This window comes from Ochotona curzoniae, unplaced genomic scaffold, assembly GCF_017591425.1.
Source record: "Ochotona curzoniae isolate NIBS_2020 unplaced genomic scaffold, NIBS_Ocur_1.0 contig_2210, whole genome shotgun sequence".
Taxonomy (NCBI): domain Eukaryota; kingdom Metazoa; phylum Chordata; class Mammalia; order Lagomorpha; family Ochotonidae; genus Ochotona; species Ochotona curzoniae.
The window spans coordinates 9,457,577-9,465,941 of record NW_024465369.1 but is presented as its reverse complement, the minus strand read 5'-3'; positions in this window follow the sequence as shown (position 1 = coordinate 9,465,941).

The window sequence follows — 8,365 nt, the reverse complement described above, 5'->3', positions numbered from 1 at the left end:
ACGTAAAAAGGGTTATAATAATCGCATCTGTGCTTTTTGGTGCTTTCCTATGGTTCCAACTCCCTAGACTCTCAACCCATCACAATATATAAACTCAGGAACCATATCTAAGAAAAAATTTTGCAAGATGCCTGTTGTTGTTTATCACAGTACAGAAACAGAGTAGGAAAAGGCACAAGCCATGATGTTTTTGTTTTTATTGAAATATGTTAACAATATTACCATTTCAATGCCTTCATTATTTATAGGCCAATGGCAAAATGGGATGAAGAAATAGAAGAAAAACATATTAAGAATTTAATTATTTCCCCAATTGTGTGTTGAATCATCACTTTCAAGCTATCACACAAAGATAATAATTTCTGTGAAGTAGAATGTTTACAAGCAAATGCACACATTCATTTGTAAATATGAATACTGAGTGATGATAAGTATGTAGTGTTTTTAAGAACTGGGTAAACCTCCCAGTAGTTTATAAATATGATCTTTAAAACTTTATTTATTTAATTTTCATTTTATTTTTAATTCGGGGAGAGACAAAGCGATTTCATAGTTATGGTTCATTCCCTATGTGCCTGTAACAGTCATGACAGGGTCAGATCAAATTAGGAGGCCAGAACTCCAATGAGACTCCCATTTGGGTATAGAGACTGAAGTACATGAATCATACTTTTGGATACCTTAGCAGGAAACTGGAAGCTGAGTTGGAAACGAAGGAGTCAGATTCAAGCTATGTTCTCCACTACAGGAAAGCATTCCAAACTGTGACTTAACTGTTGAGGTAACAGATGATCCCCTATAAACATAATCCTTTGAACAGTGAACTTAGATTTTCTTTTTTTACTAAAATACCCATAAACTTTAAAACATTTTGAGTTTACTACAGTGAGAAAATGTGTTTACAATGTGGATATGCATTTTGATAACTGATTTGTATGACCACAGATCTCTGCACAGGAAAGAGGAGCTAAGTTTACTACCCAGATTTTTTTTTTTTTAATAAAGGAAGATTAAAGTAAGTAAGCCAGGATTTAAAGTGATGATACTCTTTAGTAGAAATGTTGGCATAATTGTAGGGAAAGAAGATACAAATGCTTAACTTTCAATGTTAACTATGATGGAAATATTAGAGAAATTGATGAATATAAATGTAAAAATAACAACATAAGAGAATCCTGTAGAACTCATCAAATAGAACAGCCAGATGCAATTAAAAAACTATAAAAATCATCAAAGATAATATAAATATAAAATGCATTTTAGAAATATAAATTGTACAATGAGATATAGAGTAAGAGTTGAATACGTTAAAATTTAAATTAGGGTAATGTTTATATCCATGAGCAACCAAATTAATATCTGTTAATAACTATTAGTTAAGCTTTAAATATCTTATATTAATTACTCAATTAAAATATTGTGACATCAGTCATATCTGTCAAAATGACTTGATAAATTATTTTAAGTAAAATGTAGAAGGGAAAATGCTTTTAAAGTAGCAGCTATATTTCTCTGTGTCTCTATGAAAACTTCCTTTGAAATTTTAACCACCTAAATAAAATGTGGCAGAAAAGAGCTTTAGTTTTATAATTTTTTTTTGTAGATCCTGGTTAAGATTAGCCATATCAGACTGGCAATTTTTATGACACGTGTCAGGAAGTTAAAATGTATTGTCGTTGGTATATCAGTGATGTTGAAGCCAAAGATTCGGTGGAGTACTAGTCACCAACACACAAATTTAGATTGATCCTGCACTCAAAAGGATACCAACAATGTATAATTGTGTTTGACTCGCAAATTGTATTGGTCTCTTTGTGAGTCTGCCACTGCAAGCTCAGAGACCCTAATTCCAGCCCTCAGGATAATTAATGATGACAGTTCTCCTATATCTGCTTGCTGATGCTGTTTATTGCCTGTGATGTCTTACTAAGATAAATGACTCAGCCAATTGCAGATAAAAATGTTTTCCATCAGAAGCAGGCTATGACATGACAAAGGAGAACAAGCTCAACCTGACTTTATGAATGGCTAGAATTTCCTTGCCAGAATGTTCAATGGCAAATGATATCGTTAATATCGATTTTTATCCATACAAGAGTAGCAATGTCAACAAGATCAATTCTGTTAGTCACATCTGTTGTTGCAAGATAAAAAGTATCTATTTGCTGCCAAAACTGAATTTAATACAGTATTGTGGTTTAGATTTTAAATTCACTTTAGTCCATCAGATTTGAGTTTTCTTAAGAAGAATAAGAAGTGAAATACTGATGATTTTTTACCGATTGCAATCAGACAGGGTTAATATGCAATTTCACATTCCACTGAAGTAAACCAAATTTTAGAGCAACTTCAAAAGAAAGTAATATCATTTGACTGGAAGGACTGCCATCCATTTTTTGCCCCTATATTCAGGAATATTTAGCTTAGTTCTTAAAAAACGGGGGGTGGGGAGGGGCAACAGATACATCTAAGGCAAAAAAGAGAGAGAAAGAAAGAAATCTAATCTTTAGTTGTAATTTATACAAATCAAAGTACCAAAACTGTGGCTTTTAAAGCCTGAAAACAAGACATATGTGAGGAGTATACATTGCTATGTCACTTGATTTCTGAGAAATTTTACAGGAAAAGAAAGCCTACATGTGATAAACATATTGTGCCTAGCAGTGCACACTTTTTTCTTTTCATAAATAGAACATTTTTTAAAAACATAACTAGAACAATGTCTAGAAGCGTGATCTAATTATACTATTTGCAGCATGAAACCCTCAAGCAAATTACAGATGTCAGGACAAAAAGACCAAGCTCTGTTTTTGAATTCCCCCACCAAAGATTTCACTCTTGATATCCTGAGAACTGCAACATCCATACCACTGCTGCCTTCCTAGTAATCCCCAGATTAACCTTCAGTTCATCTCTCAGATATGCCAATTTCTCTCACCTCTAGTTTTCACACTCACTCTTTTCTTGGCTTAGAAGACTCTTCCCTCTGCCATTTCAAAGCATGTGCAATCTCTTCATTCTGAGTCTTTATAAAATCCCGCTGAAAGGGAGGATGTCGCTGATTGCTTTGACTAAACTGGAGATCCCCATTCCGGCCTAAACTATGCTTTTACTGAGTTATCCATTCTCAGGAATGCCTCAGTTTACATGTTTTCCACGTGGATAGAAATAGTCTTTCCAGAGCTGTGCATCAGTCATGGCATAGATGATCAATAAAATACTGAAGCAGTGACTGAAATGCTGGCTATTACGCCTGCATGTGACTTTAAAAATCATTGCATCTGCTCATATATTTACTGCATTGTCCATTATTGTTTTTCGCTTTATATTTTAATAAAGATGTAAGTACTCAAAAGAGAGTACCTGTAGAAATTGTATTACACTTCTCTATGTGAAAGAAAACAGAGAAGAATAAATTAAATAAGTTAAGATTGCTCCAGAGAAATAGATTTTGGTTACTTTCAGAGTTTATTCAATATTGTAAATTTTTATTTTAAAAATTATGTGGTTCTATTTATTGGAAAGTCAAAGTACGTGAGAGCAGGGAGGAGGGATTTTTCATTTTTTGACTTGCTCAGCACCCTGGGCATGGCCAGGGTCAAGCCAGGAGTCAGGACCTCCATCCTGCTCTCTCAGCCTGGGTTACAAGAGCCTAAGCACCTGATTTATCACTTGAAGCAATGAGCAGAAAACTGCCAGGACTTAAACAGGTACTTCACAGGGGTGCTGGGGGAACAAGAGTTGTGATTTTTATATTCCAATGAAATTTAAAAAAATACCTTTTACATGAATTAATATGAGAAATGAAATTGAGGGTGATACTGGGTGGTGGATCCTTGTCCATGAGAAATGTCTGTTTAACAGCATTTTTTTTTTTGAGCCCTGGTCTTGTTCTTGCTTGGACTCCATTGGGTGCCAGTGGTTGTTGGAGAATAGTAAGACAATTCTCAGTCTTGCAGGAAGCAGCTAAATGGCCACATAGGCTTCAGTTATTTCGAAAAGGCACTTTTACTCACAAATGTCCAATGACAGAATGAATAGAAACATTATCTATGTGCAGTCAGGTAGTCACACACCGCTAGTCATCTGTGTACTTTTTTTAAAAGATGTATTATTTTTTAAAGCATATTTATTTTATTGTACTGGTTTTGTTGGGTAACCACTAGAGTAAAGGCCAAGAGTACAACTTTTTTTTTTTTTTGGGATACAATTTAGTTAGCGGTGGGCATACTCAGTTCTTAAATGATGATTTAAGTATACAGACTTGAGATATACATTCAGTCAGGCTGGGACTTTTTCTACCAATTTTGTGTTGTGTGTTTAGTAGATTAAATACATTAAGCTATGTTATATTTTAGAATGAAGGGTCTTTTTGAAAATGACTTTAGAAGAAAAGGCAAATGCAGGCACAAGACTTGAGAACTATGGAGATGAACTTTTGGCTTGGAATGATGCAGGATTTTTCCCTCTGGGTCTTTGTGGTAGTTGAGCTTAGAAGAGGATATAATGCAGCTTTTCATTTGATGGCAGCTAAATAGACCTTTCCCATTGGCAAGCAAAAAATTTTCAATCACAAATAATGACTGACTGTGCATCATACTGTTATCTGTGAATTTTCAGTAAAAACTAAGTTGGAACTTGGTCACAATACTGCCAAGAACGATTAATCAGCTCTACTCTTGTGCCAAAATGGTCAAGAGAACCATCCTTAATCACCCCCCCCCCCATACTCATCTTTCCACCCCATTGCCACTTGCAATACTGCAGCTATAATGATTGAAAAGGTTAGGGGCAGGTTGGTGAAGGTGCATGAGCTGTGCATTTGTTCAGACAGCAACAAAGCATAGAAAAAAGCACACATATGAAACTACTTATGTTTAGTGAATGGTTCATCTAAAGTGCTGCCACTGAGGCAGTTCATTGAATTCTACCAGTCCTACATAGGAGTTCTTTCAATAGCCTGTGGGCTGCCATCACAACAAACAGAAGGCAAGACAACCAGCAATGAGTGGTACCACTCGACCATGGCTGTGTATCATTAGAAATTTACTATAAGCAGAAACAAGACAGGTCAACTCTCATTATCTCATGAAGACCATCACATTTGACCTAATGCTCCCCTATGTTCAACATTCCTTTGGCAGAGCTGTCAAGAAAGAGTAGGCTGAAAATAAAAAGCTGTGAAAAATTCCTGTTGATCACTAAAACTTGCTGTGAACAGTAGTCTTACCAAGAGTTAAGAAGCTCAAAGGAGTTTGCCTTAGTTGTTGGATTTTTTCCATCTCTTGTTCTCGCAGGAGCATTTTTCTGAATTGCTCAGAGGAAAAACTAGTACATTAAGGCTGTGACTTGTGAAAACAACTTACACACCAAGGTAAATTGCAAACTTTAATTTCCTGGGGAGCATGAATACTGCTGATCAGTCCAGGCTGAACACAAAAAGTGACCCTGGGGACTTAATGCCCTCATCACTGCATTTGCAGACAATGTCAACTATAAAGAACATGAAGTTTCCGAGGGCAGAGAGATAAGACTAGTGTGTAGCAGCTGGGATCCATGTGGGAAGCTTACATCCCAAGTCAGAGTGCCAGAATTTCAGTTTGAGCTGTCTGCTACTGTGGACCTAGGGAGGTGGCAGACAGTGGTTCAAGGACCAGGGTTCCTGCCACCCATAGAGGAGACCTGGGTTGAGACAGTAGCGTCAGAATTGGGCTGACTCAGGACAGCTTCTGTGGGCATTCAGGGAGCGAACCAGTGGATGGCAGATTTCTTCCTGCCCTTGCTCTTGTATATTTTCTCTTCTCCCTTTTCCCTCTCTCAGCTTCTCTCTTTCTGTCCTCTATTTCTCTTTCATGTTTCTATTGCTTTTTAAAATGAAATAAAAGTAATTTTAAAGAGCGAAGTTGTTAAGGGCACCTGCACTTCAGGTCCATCCTGCTCACCGTAACTTGGGCTAAAGAGAAAGACGTAGGCTGTTTTGCTTGCATATTGCAATGCAGCATCACAAATGGGCCACACAATCTATTTTCTGTAAAATATTTGAAGATAAAGAGAATGATGGAAAATGAGAGTGACAGAGAGAATTTACTATCTGCAATCACATCAATCTATGGTAGACAGCTGAACTAGGATGCAATATATTTGGAGGAATGATCCTGACTCTTTTCTATTGACACCAATTGCTATTATCAAACAGATTTGGCTGTGTTCTCTACTGATTATTGAGGTAGCTTTGTAAGCAGAATAGGCTAAGCTTTAGTGATTTTAGGTACACATCTATAAATCCACCTATTTATTTACATTTTCCTGGGCATTTTATTAGGGAGAAATATGTTTATTTTCTACATGTGGTGAACTGGCTTAACCCCATCATAAGTAATTTCAAAATAAGACCATCTGTTGCTCAAAGATATAAATATCAAGCAATGGGGCACCAAATGGATCATCTTAGAGGCTTTCTAAGGTTATTAGGAGCAGATAATTCATAAACATTTCAGGATAGAATATGGAATGTGAGACTGAAGTGCATATATTGCTTTTGGGTTTGTACTTAATTCCACACACAAATGTAAAACATTACAGAGCTTTTAAGGACATATAACACACAATTGCTAATATTTAGAAAAAACAGCAAGAATCATCTAATTATGTTACAGAGATCATCAAAGTAACTTTTATATTATTCTGTTAACTACTCTGCTTTGCTTATTGTATGCCTTGGCCGAGTGCATCAGACATCAATCCTGATTCAGACTGCTGCATGTATTCCCATGAGAAAGTCTGATCATTATAACTATGCACAGTATGAAAGCAGTAGGCTTAAGCATGTTCAAGATTTTTTTCTTGTTTCTTCGTTAGCATAGCTATGCTTATCTGGAAATAATTTTAAAAGTAAGTTATTTTTATGCAACAAAAATTGAAAATCTTGGCCTAGTTTTTCAAAATATTGCATTCCATGAAAACTTTGAACATTCTTCATAGTGTTAATGTCTAATTGAGGAAAAGAGATATAGAAATTACTTAACATTATTACCTTGGGAGTACTGTAAATTTATAGGACACAGAAGTGACAGTTGTGATAATATTTTCAACCATCCAATACTACTGATTCAAAATGGATATTTTTTAAGATTTATTTTATTTTTATTGGGAAGTCAGATATACAGAGAGAAGGAAGAGATATAGAGAGGAAGATCTGTCCATTGATTCTGCAATGGCCGAAACTGCACTGAAGTGAAGCCAGGAGCCTGGAGCCTCTTCCGTGTCTCCCATGCTGGCCCAGGGTCTAAAGGCTGTTCCATCATTGACTGCCTTCCTAGGCCACAAGCAGGGAACTGGATGGGAAGCAGGGCCAATGGGATCAGAACCAGTGCCCATATGGGAATCCCGGGGCTTGCAAGGCAAAGACTTTTAGCCACTAATGCTACTACACTGGGCCCTAAAATGCATTTTTTTAAATAAATAAACTTTTTCTTTAAGAAAATAAACACCCCTCTCACTTAGCATCTATACTAAAATTGGAATGACACAGGAGTTTATCATGGCTTCTATTGCAAGGATGACACACAAGCTTGCAATTGCATTTTGTTACTACACAGGTGGCTTATTATATATAATGATAATAAGCCACATGTTTTTCTATATTTCCCTATTAAAGAATGAATGAACTTTCAATGTTTTCACCATAAAGCATGCTAAGCATTAGAGAAATAAGATGGGCATTGCAGAATGAATAAATGTATCTAAGTATTCTATGATATTCTATAAATATGTACAAAGTTCATGTGTCAGTTAAAATTATTAAAAATAATGAAAAAAATGAACTTCCTTGTTAAAGGAGCTTAGATTGTCATAATTCATTTTTCTCTGCTGGATATTCTTTTATCTTCAAAAATAATTCTAACTAAACCAATTATCACAGGACCCAAAAGGTCAGTTTCCTTCTAGGAAAGAAAGCATTCTCTCCCTAGGATTCAGAAGAAACTGTCCCTGCAACAATGGCATTTTTCTTGCTTGTCGTTCTGTGTTCCTGCGGGGAAAGAGCACATTTCTTCAGTAGAGAGAGAAACAAGATTTTTCCACCTTCCGAATTTTCTCTTGGAATTCTTACTTTCTCCCTAAGGGTCAGATACACATTATATTTCCTTGATTTGTTAGTGAGTGCTGTGAGATTGGGAGATTGTTATGCCTTCCTTTCTTAATATATGCTATAAAGTTGGTGTTCCTACAAGTAACCAATAAGCATGCATTAATCGTTGACTCAAGCTGATTGAACTCGCCTGTGTGATAAAAATGATAGAAGAGGTATTTTTTTCTGTATAATTTAATTTGTACAGCTTGGACAAATAGCCTATATTTTAAATTC